The sequence below is a fragment of the Mus caroli genome, unplaced genomic scaffold (assembly GCF_978045245.1).
Source record: "Mus caroli unplaced genomic scaffold, Mus_caroli_1 scaffold_3, whole genome shotgun sequence".
Classification (NCBI taxonomy): Eukaryota; Metazoa; Chordata; class Mammalia; order Rodentia; family Muridae; genus Mus; species Mus caroli.
In genome coordinates this window covers 17242971-17255562 of record NW_028227258.1, presented here as the reverse complement: position 1 = coordinate 17255562, position 12592 = coordinate 17242971, and positions in this window count along the sequence as shown.

Genomic DNA, 12592 nt, shown 5'->3' with positions numbered 1-12592 from the left:
TCCTCAGGGAGGACCTGACCTTCCACCCAAAGCTGGAAGTCTCAACGGGATGTGCTGGGTCTGTGCACTGCCTTTTAGCTACTTCAGTGTTTGAGGTTTAAAAAAAAATCACATTTGAGATGATTTAGGTAATATGGTGAGATCTCATCTTAAAATCAATCAATCTATTGATCAATCAATCTATAAAAACAATTCTTGCTGGCCTGCCCAGCTTCCCCGCCCCCTGCTTTCCTCCTGAGCACCCAATCTACTTTATACCAGGTTTTTCTCGTTTATGAGTCTCTCTCCCACCCCAAATGCAAGTTCCAGGAGAGGGATTGAGCAGATTCTAGCACATGGTAGGCAAATCCCGTGTCTTAAATAAATGAATTTTGACCACTTGGAATTGGCCATCAGAATGCCATTGTTATTTTGAACTTATCTCTCTCTGGCTCCTGTCTTTCACTTATTAATGATTTACTAAGATGCTAAAGGTTGTTCCTACAACTTCATATACACTTCGCATGTCTCCGAGTCATCTTACTTAGGGTTTTGAAGCGTCTCTGCTTAGGTCCTAAGCTTTAGGACTGCAGCTGATCCATAGTGTGGGAACTGTGGAAACTGTCCAGGGCAGACAGCCTGAAGTTACAATTGGCCCTGAAGCTGCAAAATAATGAGATTCAAGAGCCCTCCACTGCATAATCATGCAGTTCAGATTCACATCCGCACGCACAAGAGCTTAGTTAGTATTTGCTGTTTTGAGTGGGACAGTCAGTACCAACCTTTAATCCCAGCACCCAGGAGGCAGAAGCAGGCAGACTTCTGTGAGTTCGTGGCTAGCCAGAGCTAAATAGTAAGATGATGTTCCCAAAACAAAAGAGAACAAAAACAACACCTGATGATGATGATGGTGGTGGTGATTTGCTATTTGGGAAGCCGGGAATGGAAGCTGAGCTTGGTAGGGCATCCCAGAATTATCCAACATTTTTGAGGCACAGGTATGAGGATCAAGAGATTGGAAAACAGCACCCTTTGCTGTGAAACTCTATCTCAAGCAAACAAAAGAATGACCAGACACTAAGTGTCCATTACACTAAGAAGGGTTAAATTATTGTACATCATTGGGCGTGGTGGTGCATGCCTTTGATCCCAGCACTCAGGAACAGAGGCAGGTGGATTTCTGAGTTCAAGGCCAGTCTGGTCTACAGAGTGAGTTCCAGGACAGCCAGAACTATACAGAGAAACCCTGTCTCAAAAAAAAAAAAATGCCGTCAAGGCAAAACAGAAGCTAAAAAGGAGAGAGAACTGAAAAGATGGCTCAGGCTTAGGAGTGGATGCTGCCTTTGAAGGACCAGGGATTATTTCTCCATCACCCTTGTCAGATGGTTTACAACCACCTTCAAATCTATCTCCAGGAGATTTGACGCCCTCTTCTGGCCTCTGCTGGCATCTGCACCCTCCTGCACAACCCAAACACAGAAATCCACATTTACACATAATTAATACTAAAGTAAAAACTTTTTTTTTTTTAGGAGAGAAGCTTTCTGCATGGCCATGAAATTATCTCAAAGATATATTAAGAGAAAGAAACTTACAGAATAACATCTTATAATTTAGCTTTTTAAAAGGTTACCTTCAGCAAATGACTATGTAAAACTAAATTCATGGCATTTTCTGTATCTACTGTGTTGTATGATTTTGCTCTAATAATTTATATGAAAACACCCAGTTATAAAACTATATGGAGTTAGCTTTGGGAAAGGAGGTGGGAAGGAGTTGTGACCAGCAGCGCTGAGCAGTGTAGTGAGGAAGGATTTTACTTTTCTTAGCTTTTGTACAGAGACACTTTATTTCGTTTTAAAACCAGTTTATTTGGGGGAGGATACTGCTCAGTGGTAGAGTGGTTTCTTGCCACAGTTTATTTACTTGACAAACAATGATTGCAAGCCTACCATATTCATCAGTCCTATGTACGAGCTGTAGCTGCTAGGAATACTGTAGCAAGCAAAAGAAACAAAGTTAGTACCATTTACAACCCGCATTCCAAAGATGGGAACAGGGCAACCGACAGGCAGGTTAAAGGGACAGTAGTTGGTAAGTGCTAAGGAGAAAAAACACAATGGGGAAGGCAGAAGCTGACGGGCCAGGTACGGAAGGACATTTTTTGCAATGTTTTTGCATTCTTGCTAGTAGGAACAAATAAGAGTACATACCAGCAAAGCCATGCAAAAAAGTCAGGAGGGGAGTAGTCTGGCCATCTTGCTTTTGCCTGCTAAGTGGACATGTCTAGTCAGAGTTTGGTTTCCAATTTAAAATGATACTGAAAGGATGTCTCAACTGGTGTTGCCCAAGTCTGGGGAAATGCACCTTCCAGAATACTATCATCAAAGAAAATGGATCCATTTCTAGGGACTATTGCTACAACAGTGAATAAATGTAATATGAGTCTGGCCTCTGAGGTCCTGGCTACACTGGCAGGTGTTTACATCCGTGTCTGACATAAATATTGTCGAAGATGTTCCTGATGGCCTTGGTTGTGATAACAAAGATCCGGAGGGGACGTTTCGTCCATTATTGATGAGAGTAAATAGGCTATAGTGTCTAGTCAAGGATTTTGGCTCAAATCTGTTGCTTGAAAAGAAAACCTGAATGAATGAGATGTTTGTGTAAATGAAACATGACCCAGTGAAACGCAGCGTGCACAGCACGGTGCATTAAGACAATATGGGTGCGTTTGGCATGGATTTAAATTATGAAAATTAGACATGAGGTCATGTATAAATATTAATACCGTCTTCCTTGTGCTGAGAGTTTTACATTTTCAGGAAATGAGGGACAGCATCAGGCTGTCTACAATGACTGTCTCAAATTAAGTAATCTGTTCTTCAATTTCTGTGATAGACAATTAAACAGAGACGCATCGTTGGCTTGTCCCTCATCCAAAATGGGATCATACCTGATTTGGATTGTCTTGTTTTGTTTTAATCTGGGAATGTTTGTGTATACATAATGGGGTATCTTTAGGATGGGATCCGATTTCAAAGACATTCTCTAGTTTTATATATACAACATACACATAGCCTGAAGGTGATTTCATATGTTTTACATAGTTATACTCATGGCAGAACAAAGTCTCGTGTATGAAACATTCTGTTGGTGACATACTAATAGGATTTGACATCATTTGGGTTTTGGAACATGTCAGTACTCAGATAGTCATACTGGGTACCCTTAGTATGTATTTGCATATTATTAAACTCAGCTCAAAGAAATTAAGATAAGGAGTTGCTATATAGGTGAGGGCAAAAGCTCCCTGAAGAAGTGAGACTGTAGGCTTGCATCCAGCTCTAAATACTTTTTCTTTCTTTCTTTCTTTCTTTCTTTCTTTCTTTCTTTCTTTCTATCTTTCTTTTTTTTTTTTCCAGTTCCCAATTAAAAAGTGCTTGAGAGTCTGATCTGTCACAGTCCGGTTTAGTTGTGTGAAAGCGAGCCCAAGCTAAATTTTTTTTTCTTTTAATTTATTTTTTATTAGGTATTTTCTTCATTTACATTTCAAATGCTATTCCAAAAGTCCCCCATACCCTCCCCCACTCCCCTACCCACCCACTCCCACTTCTTGGCCCTGGCGTTCCCCTGTACTGGGGCATATAAAGTTTACAATACCAATGGGCCTCTCTTTCCAGTGATGGCCTACTAGACCATCTTTCGATACATATGCAGCTAGAGTCAAGAGCTCAGGGGTACTGGTTAGTTCATATTGTTGTTCCACCTATAGGGTTACAGACCCCTTCAGTTTCTTGGGTACTTTCTCTAGCTCCTCCATTGAGGGCCCTGTGTTCCATCCAATAGCTGACTGTAGGCATCCACTTCTGTGTTTGCCAGGCACCGGCATAGCCTCACAAGAGACAACTATATCAGGGTCCTTTCAGCAAAATCTTGTTGGTGTATGCAATGGTGTCAGTGTTTGGAGGCTGATTATGGGATGGATCCCCAGGTATGGCAGTCTCTAGATGATCTATCCTTTCATCTCAACTCCAAACTTTGTCTCTGTAACTCCTTTCATGGGTGTTTTGTTCCCAATTCTAAGAAGGGGCAAAGTGTCCACACTTTGGTCTTTGTTCTCCTTGAGTTTCATGTGTTTTGCAAATTGTATCTTGTATCTTGGGTATCCTAAGTTTCTGGGCTAATATCCACTTATCAGTGAGTATATATCATGTGAGTTCTTTTGTGATTGGGTTACCTCACTCAGGATGATACCCTCCAGATTCATCCATTTGCATAGGAATTTCATAAATCATTCTTTTTAATAGCTGAGTAGTACTCCATGGTGTAAATGTACCACGTTTTCTGTATCCATTCCTCTGTTGAAGGGCATCTGGGTTCTTTCCAGCTTCTGGCTATTATAAATAAGGCTGCTATGAACATAGTGGAGCATGTGTTCTTCTTACCGGTTGGAACACCTTCTGGATATATGCCCAGGAGAGGTATTGTGGGATCCTCCAGTAGTACTATGTCCAATTTTCTGAGGAACCACCAGACTGATTTCCAGAATGGTTGTACAAGCTTGCAATCCCACCAACAATGGAGGAGTGTTCCTCTTTCTCCACATCCTTGCCAGCATCTGCTGTCACCTGAATTTTTGATCTTAGCCATTCTGGCTGGTGTGAGGTGGAATCTCAGGGTTGTTTTGATTTGCATTTCCCTGATGATTAAGGATATTGGACTTTTTTTTCAGGTGCTTCTCAGCCATTCGGTATTCCTCAGGTGAGAATTCTTTGTTTATCTCTGAGCCCCATTTTTTAATGGGGTTATTTGATTTTCTGGAGTCTACCTTCTTGAGTTCTTTATATATATAGGATATCAGTCCCCTATCTGACCAAGCTAAATTCTTATTAAGCTGAGGTGTAGCTTGTATCACATGACTCTGGAACAGCATTCTGAAATTTTGAAAGATTGTAGCTGGCGTTTAACATAACCCGAGGAGGAGGAGGAGGAGGCATGTTCAGAATGGGTATTTATCAGAGCACTTCAAAATTAAATCGTGTTGTGAAAAGACTGAAGTAGAACAGGCGACCCAGAGGTGAGCAGGTATCATAGAAAACTGCATACAGGGGAGAGCACTAAGTAAGAAAGTGGGCACAGCCAGCTCGCTGTAATGGAGAATCCCGCCAGCAGAACCACATTAATTTTTCTTCATTATTGTGAAGAACAGTATAGGTAATTCTTTATAAGTTGCATGAGTAATGCACGCGTGTTGAAGGGGGTCGTGTGTGCACGTATGTGTTCACTCTGATCACTCTTACCTTACCTTTTGGGAGGGACATGGTCTCTCACTGAAACCAGCAATGACCAAATGGCTAGCCAGGCCTGTTAGCCAGCTCCAGGGCAATCTGTGTGTGTCTCTGTTCCCCTGTGCAAAGGTTAGTGACACCTGTGCCAGGTCCGGCTTTGTCACATGAGCCTTGGGGATCCAAACTCAGGTCCTGAATCTTGCATAGTAGGCTCTTCACTGGCTGAGAGCAGCTCCCATGCCCCCCGGGTAATTGAATTTTAAAATACAGCCTTTCCTTCTTTGCGTAGCATATAAACCTGTAGTGACTGGGTGTCTGCTCTCTGCGGATGGATTATTCACCAGGATACAAAGATGCTCCAGCACTCTAGTGGTTACTGCATTTGCTTTCCAGCAGCTGACCGAACAGAATCCGCCTCGGAACACATTGTTTAGGAAACGTCCTCGGGACAGGGATTGGCTTTAAACGATAAACTGCACTGGGATGCATACCGTTTCCTAATCCAATCGTAAAGCAGCTTCCTGATTTAGAACGCCGCAGCTAAAGTTACAAGCACCCTACTTTGAGCATTTGTCTTGCTGGTAGGCTTTGTGCAAACGTGGATAACATTGCGCGGGGCATTTCTATGAATACAGTATTTCCTATTTCCATTCCCTCACTCCAGTTCTCACAAGAAGGATTACCGGCCTGAGGAGCTTTAACAGATAAATGGTTTTTGGAGTCTTTCCAGGTCAATTTGGAATGCTGAGAAGTGACTGGGGGAAAGAAAGAAATGGCATCGCAGTCACACCCTGCGGGCATATTTCAACACCTTTGGAGTTCTGAGTTTCTAATGAGATGAGAGTATTTGGAACTAGGTAGTCTCTTTTAGTGTGTGGTTTTCATGGACACAATAGTATCTAATATTAAAATTCAGTCTCTGCCTGGAAAGATGGCTCAGCGGTAAAGTGGAAATCAACGCTTGTAGTGGCTATTCCTGGTTGTCAACTTGACTGTCTGGAATGAATTACAATTCAGAATTGGAAGGCTCACCAGTGATCCTAATCTGGAGGCTGGGAGATACAAGTTTCTGGCCTGGATCCTGGCATGGAGATCTTGAGGCATAGTGGCAATGAATTCCAGAAGATTAAGACAGGGAGACCTCTGATTTCAAGGTCATCTGGGACAAAGCAAGTCCCAGATCCAGGCTTGGTGGCACACACCTTTAATCTGGGACATACCTTGTGCTGGAGACCTACACAAGGACATTGGCAGAAGGAAGGCTCACTCCCTCTTCCTTGCCTGCTTGCCTTGTGGGACTGAGTAACTGTTAGATCCTTGCACTTCCATTCACAGCTGCTGCTGACCACTGCTGGGGAGTTGGACTACGGACTGTAAATTCCCTTACTATAGAGACTACCCATAAGTTCTGTGACTCTAGCGAACGCTGACTAATACACTGCCCTTGCAGAGTTCCCAGTACACACATTAGGCAGCTCACAACTCTAACCCCAGGTCCAAGGATCCAGCAACCTCTTCTGGCTTTCAAGGGTAGCTGCAGCTCACAGTACCCAGGTGCACATAACTAAAAACAAAACAAATGTTTGCGGTTGTTACTTTTTAAAAAAAAAAAAAAATATATATATATAGCTTTAACAAACAGGCCAATAGTGGTGGATCATGGCTTGAATCCCAGGACACAGGAGACAGAGGCAGAAGAATTTCAAGTCTGAGAAGAGGTCACTTACAGGAGTAAGAGACTCTGTGACCAAAGAGAAGGAAGTCTTTCTGAATGGGCACGGGGACAAACAGTTCCAAAGGCTCCCCTTCAGCTGCTCGTCATCTGATTACTTGATTCTTGGGAAAGATTGTAGGAGCAAATGTTATCTAGACTAAATAAATGTACTTAAAAACATTTGGAGGAAATTATAGTCTCACCATTCAAATTCATCATGATTTTATTATTATAAAACTGGAGACTTATTATTTGAGAAAAAAATATGAACTTCGAGATACAGGAAACAAGGCAGGGAGTGGCGGTGCATACCTCTAACCCAGCACTTGGGAGGAAGAGGTAGGCAGAGCTCTGTGAGTTCCAGGCCAGCCTGGTCTACATAGTGAACAGCCAAGGCTATATAGAGACCCTGTCTGAAAACAAAAGATACAGAAAAGAACAGTAAGTAGGGAGGCAACATCAACCTGCAAGGCTTAGCAATTTACAAGGCTAGGGTGTTGTGGGGGTAAGTGGGGGGGGGAGAGATGCATGTACAGAAAAGCTGGCATCCGGCTGCTGCAAAGTGCTTTGCGGAGCAAGACAAACCATTTCCTAGAAACTCCCCGACTAGGATGTTAATTAGCCAGGCTCTGTGGGAGGTGTCTGTGGGACAAGGTCAAATCTCAGTAGGGGATTTGGGGGGGGGACTACCAAATCTCAGTAGGAGGGTGTGTGTGTGTGTGTGTGTGTGTGTGTGTGTGAGTGTAGGGTCTAATCTCAGTCGAAGGTCTATCTGTGGAACTTCCTAATTTCAGTTGGGGTCTTCTCAGTCCGGGTGCAGTCTTGGCAGAGAAGAAGTGGCAGTTGGTACTTTGTGCATACAATGGCCACATTAGTACTTGGATGGGAAGGCTTTGCCATTCTCCTGAGTCTGAAGCTTGAGAGTCTGACCCAGCCATGCTCACTCATGTCAGTACTGCACATTCTCTCGGGACTTCATGTACTCTCCACAGCACCCTTAATGTAAAACATCTTTTTGAAAATCAGTAACATGAACAACCCCTTTCGGGGTGCTGTTTTTTATCACATCCATTTAAAAGGGTCCAAAGAAAACTACCGTTCTATGAACACTGAAATGCATCTTCCCCTCTGATTCTGTAGGAGGGCATGCGGCAGGTGACGGCTCTTAGTTACAAGCCGTTAACACTTAGTCTGCGTGTTATCACCTAGTAGGTGGAGAAGTTGGAGGCTTTCACAATGAAAAGCCGGGTTCATTCTCCTACGGAGAACAAGCCACAAATGAGATTTCCAACCAATCAACAAACAAACAGAGCAAGCAAATTCAATACCACATTTGCAAGAACGCTTATCAGTGAAATGTGAGCCAGGGATGTTGTAGATAAGAGACCACTGAGCCTGACAAGCGCAAGTGCCCTCGTGCAAACTACTGGCAAGGGTATTTTGGATTACAGCTGCCTCATGAGACCAAGAGCATCTGATTGCTGGGGGGAGCGCTCTGATTAAATTCATCTTTGGATCTTTGTTACAAGGTATTTGAACCTGTTTCTAGTTAGGATATGGCTCAGCCCTTAGCGTTCACCTCTAATCAAAGAACAAAGAAGGTACAAGTTAGTTGGTAGAAAGAAGCACCCATGTTTGAAAGTGATATCTATATCAGGTATGAAAGTGAGTGGCAGAAAAAGTGACAGAAAATCAGAGAAAGATCTGACAGAATAAGAAACATCCAACTCTCGTGAGAAGAGAGAGGAAAGGGAAGCTACTTAAAGGAGAGACAGACAGCACAGGAGAGGAGAGTGCAGTCCGGAACACAGGAGAATTCCTGGAGAGCAGTGCAGGAGAGTTGAGAGGGAGAGTAGAGCAGCACAGAGAGGGAGAAGGAGGCAGGATTACCAGGAGAGTTTCACAGAGACAGATTGAAGAGAGAACAAGCTAGACACAGGGAAAGACAGGATGAGCAAGAGAACGAGACGGAGCTGGAAGGTTAGAAAAGATTGCTAGAGGTAGTTTGAGGCCAAGCAGAGCATTTCAGAGGCCGAGAGAAAAGTCAGCTGGAGCTTGAGCCAGAACAGGTGAGTTGAATCAGCCAGCTAGAGATCAGAAAGAACTAGGAAGGGGTGAGCTTGATCAGGAGTAAGTCTCAGAGCCTAAACCATTGTAGGCCTAGGTAAGATTAGATTGTACAGAAGGTAGAAGCTTCCAGGACTAGGCCTAGGTTAGTAGACAGGCAGGAAGCCTCCGAAATGACAATTCTATTAAGCGAATAAAGGCTAGTTTTACAGACCTTCAACTCCAAGGATCTAAACTTTGGTCCAAAGTCTGTATTAGTAAGGCAGCGGGCATGGATTCTGAAGCCAGTTTGTAGGGCTTCTGGTTCCAGCTTTGCCATTTACAAGGTGTGGGGCTTCAGGCTGACTACTTAACGATTTTACACTTCAAATCCTCCATCGATGAAAGGGGACAACCATAAACGGTTGTTGAAGATTTAAGGAGATAATGCCTACAGCTTTATATAGTTCTTGGCGCACAGTAAATTCTATTAGGCTGGTTGCTGCTATTATGAATCTGATTTCTCCATTTTCATTTCACCTCCTCCTTAAAATAAAGCTTCATAGACCATATTAAGGAATCAAAAAGATAATGGACATTTCTACAAATATAATTTGCATTTCCCAAGGTACGGTAATTTTAAAGCCCGACAGAAGGAAAGGTAATGAGACATAGCAAGAGGAAGAAGTCCTCATCCTGGAGTCTGGCTGGGCGTCTGTTCTTCCTCATTCAAAAGAGGATGCCTAGGAATTTCCTAACAAGTGCTTGCCGGTCCTTGGCAACGCAAGATTATCATCTTAGCCAAAATCCCCATCCCAAACCCCCAAACCCTTCAAAGCAGACGTTTCTGTACCAGTGTTTTTGACAGTGAGGGTTTGAGATACATGCCTATGAACTGTCAGAATAGTCTGTCACAGCTGGGCGTGGTTTAAGGTTTTAATCCCAGCACCGGAGAGGCAGAGACAAGAGGATCTCCAAAAGTTCGAGGACAATCAGGGCTACATAGTGAGGATTAGGTTCAGCTTGGGTTGTTTAATAAGCCCTTGTCTCAAAAAAATAATCTAGGGGCCAGAGAGATGGCTCAACGATTAAGAGCACTGACTCCTCTATCAGAGGTTCTAAGTTCAATTCCCAGCCACCACGTGGTTGTCCACAACCATCTGTAATGGGATCTGATGCCCTCTTCTGGTGTGTCTAAAGAGAACTAATGTATACTCACATACATAAAATAAATAAAGAAGTGTTAAAAAAAAAAAACAATGAATAATCTAACAAGACAGGATGTGGTGGAACACACCTTAAATCCCAGCACTCCAGAGGCAGAGGCAGGAAGATCTCGGTGAATTTGAGGTCAGCCTGGTTTGCTAAGTCCCAAGACAGCCTTGACTACATAGAGAGAACCTGCCTTCAAAGAATAAAATAAAATAATAAAAATAAATTTAAAACATCAAATGTTAGTTTAAAAATAATATGATAGTCTTGCATATTAATTTACATAAATACTTAATTATCACCAGAAGTTGTAGTCAAAACTAGTCTGAGTCACTGATTTCTAGGTGATAAAACTCAGTTTATTATGTGTGGTCTTAAATTCAAGATCAGAAATAAAATCTAAACACAAGCTGGGCAGTTGTGGCTAGAGCCTTTAATTCCAGCACTTAGGTGGCAGAGGCAGGCAAATCTCTCTGAGTTGGAGGCCTGCCTGGTCTTCATGAGTTCCAGGATAGCCAGGACTACACAGGGAAACCTAGTCTCAAAAAAAAAAAAAAAAAAAATCAAAACAGAGCGATGTTGCTATGTTGCTATGATTTTACAAACTGTTACACTAACAAAGGAATCCTTGCAAGGCTGCAACAAATGTTAAGACTTTGAAGGTGGGCGGAGGAAGGTTGGCAAGTGCTCGGCCTCTCCCTCCCAGGTCTGTTTTGTTTCCTTAATGGTTTCTTCCCTCAGCAAGCACTAGGCTCTCTGCTGTGAAAGCACTTCTGCGAATGCACTGCGTCCTTATTTAGTCCTCAGAATACGCCCAACTGCCATCTTTCCTGCTGCTCACCACCTCAGATGCTCTCTGCGGAAATACTACTGGGTGTGGTGGAGTCCCGCAAACCCTTTGTCCTTGTCACGGGTAAAATGTGTCATGACAGGTTTTGAACTCGTCTCAATCTTAAGGAGGAAAACATCCCATGGAAGGAGTCTGATTTTTAACTTGGCACTAACACATGATGGGTGGAGGTGGGGTAACAGGCTTCCCCATTCCGAACCCGGAGTTTAGTTTCTATGTTCCTGTCTCTCACGCTTTTTCAAAAAGTAAAATTATTTTCATTCAGTATACTCTGATCATGACTTCCTCTCAATCATCTCCCAGATCATCTCCACTCTTCCAACTACAAGCCTTCTCTCTCTCTCTCTCTCTCTCTCTCTCTCTCAAGAAAACAAACAGCCTGTAGCAGTGGTCCACCGCTTTACTCTGAACATTTGCGAGACAGAGACAGGTAGATCTCTGGGCGTTCCAGGCCATCTTATTCTACATAATGAGTTCCAGGACAGTTAGAACTATGTAATAGAGAGAGCTTGTCACAGGAAGAGGGAGAGGTAGAGAAAGAGAGGGAGGGAGAAGGAGGGGAAGAGAGAGTAGAGGGGCAAAGACAGAAAAAGAATAAATTTAAAAAGACAAACAATGATAAAACAAAAATGAACAAACTAAAAGGAAAAAAAGAAAAAAAAAAAACTAAGATTACAAAAACCCAAGACATGCACACATACACACATATCATAAAAACTCAAAATTGGAAACATGATATGCAAGCAAAAGGCCAGGGGAGAAACGCCCTAACAAAGCTATATGAAACCAAAACAAGCAAAAACAAAACAACCAACCAACCAAAAACTCTAAAAAAAAAACCCCACCTTTGGGTTACTTTGTGCTGGCATTTACTGCTAGGGGTGGGGGCAGAGGACCCTCACTAGGTGTGATTCATACTTTTTAAAAGCTAATTAATTATTTATTTTAATGTTTTTGAGAATGTGTGCATAGCCTACTCTGAATTCCGTTATAATTGGGTAAACAGTGTTTTCTTAGGCTGTGCCTTATCCTTGGAGACTCCAATTTACAAACCGCTTTTGAGTCTATTTTGTTGGAGGTGAATGACTGCATCCCCTGGGTGGCTCTGTAAACTACCCAGACAACATAGAATGATAAACGACTTATTCCTTGGAGTATAAAAGGAGCTACTCCATACATCTATGGGGTGAATTGAGACTGTAGGGGCACACAGGTGAACTAAAATCCTATCTGGGAAGCATAGCCTAAGAACTGCCCAGACACACTAGACCCAGGAAAGAGTATAACTCCCTTACTTGGACCCAGTAAGGCAACAGACACCTAACAAATTGACATCATGGCCACACAGCAACCTGCCATCTGATACCTGCTATACAAGTCAAGGACCAAGAAGCAGAGGACTTCTTTACTACCCCCATTCAGCTCAGCTGCAAACCCTTTGTTATTCGTCCTGTTCATTTACCTTTCACCTGTCAGGACCTGTACCTGAACCTATTTTCC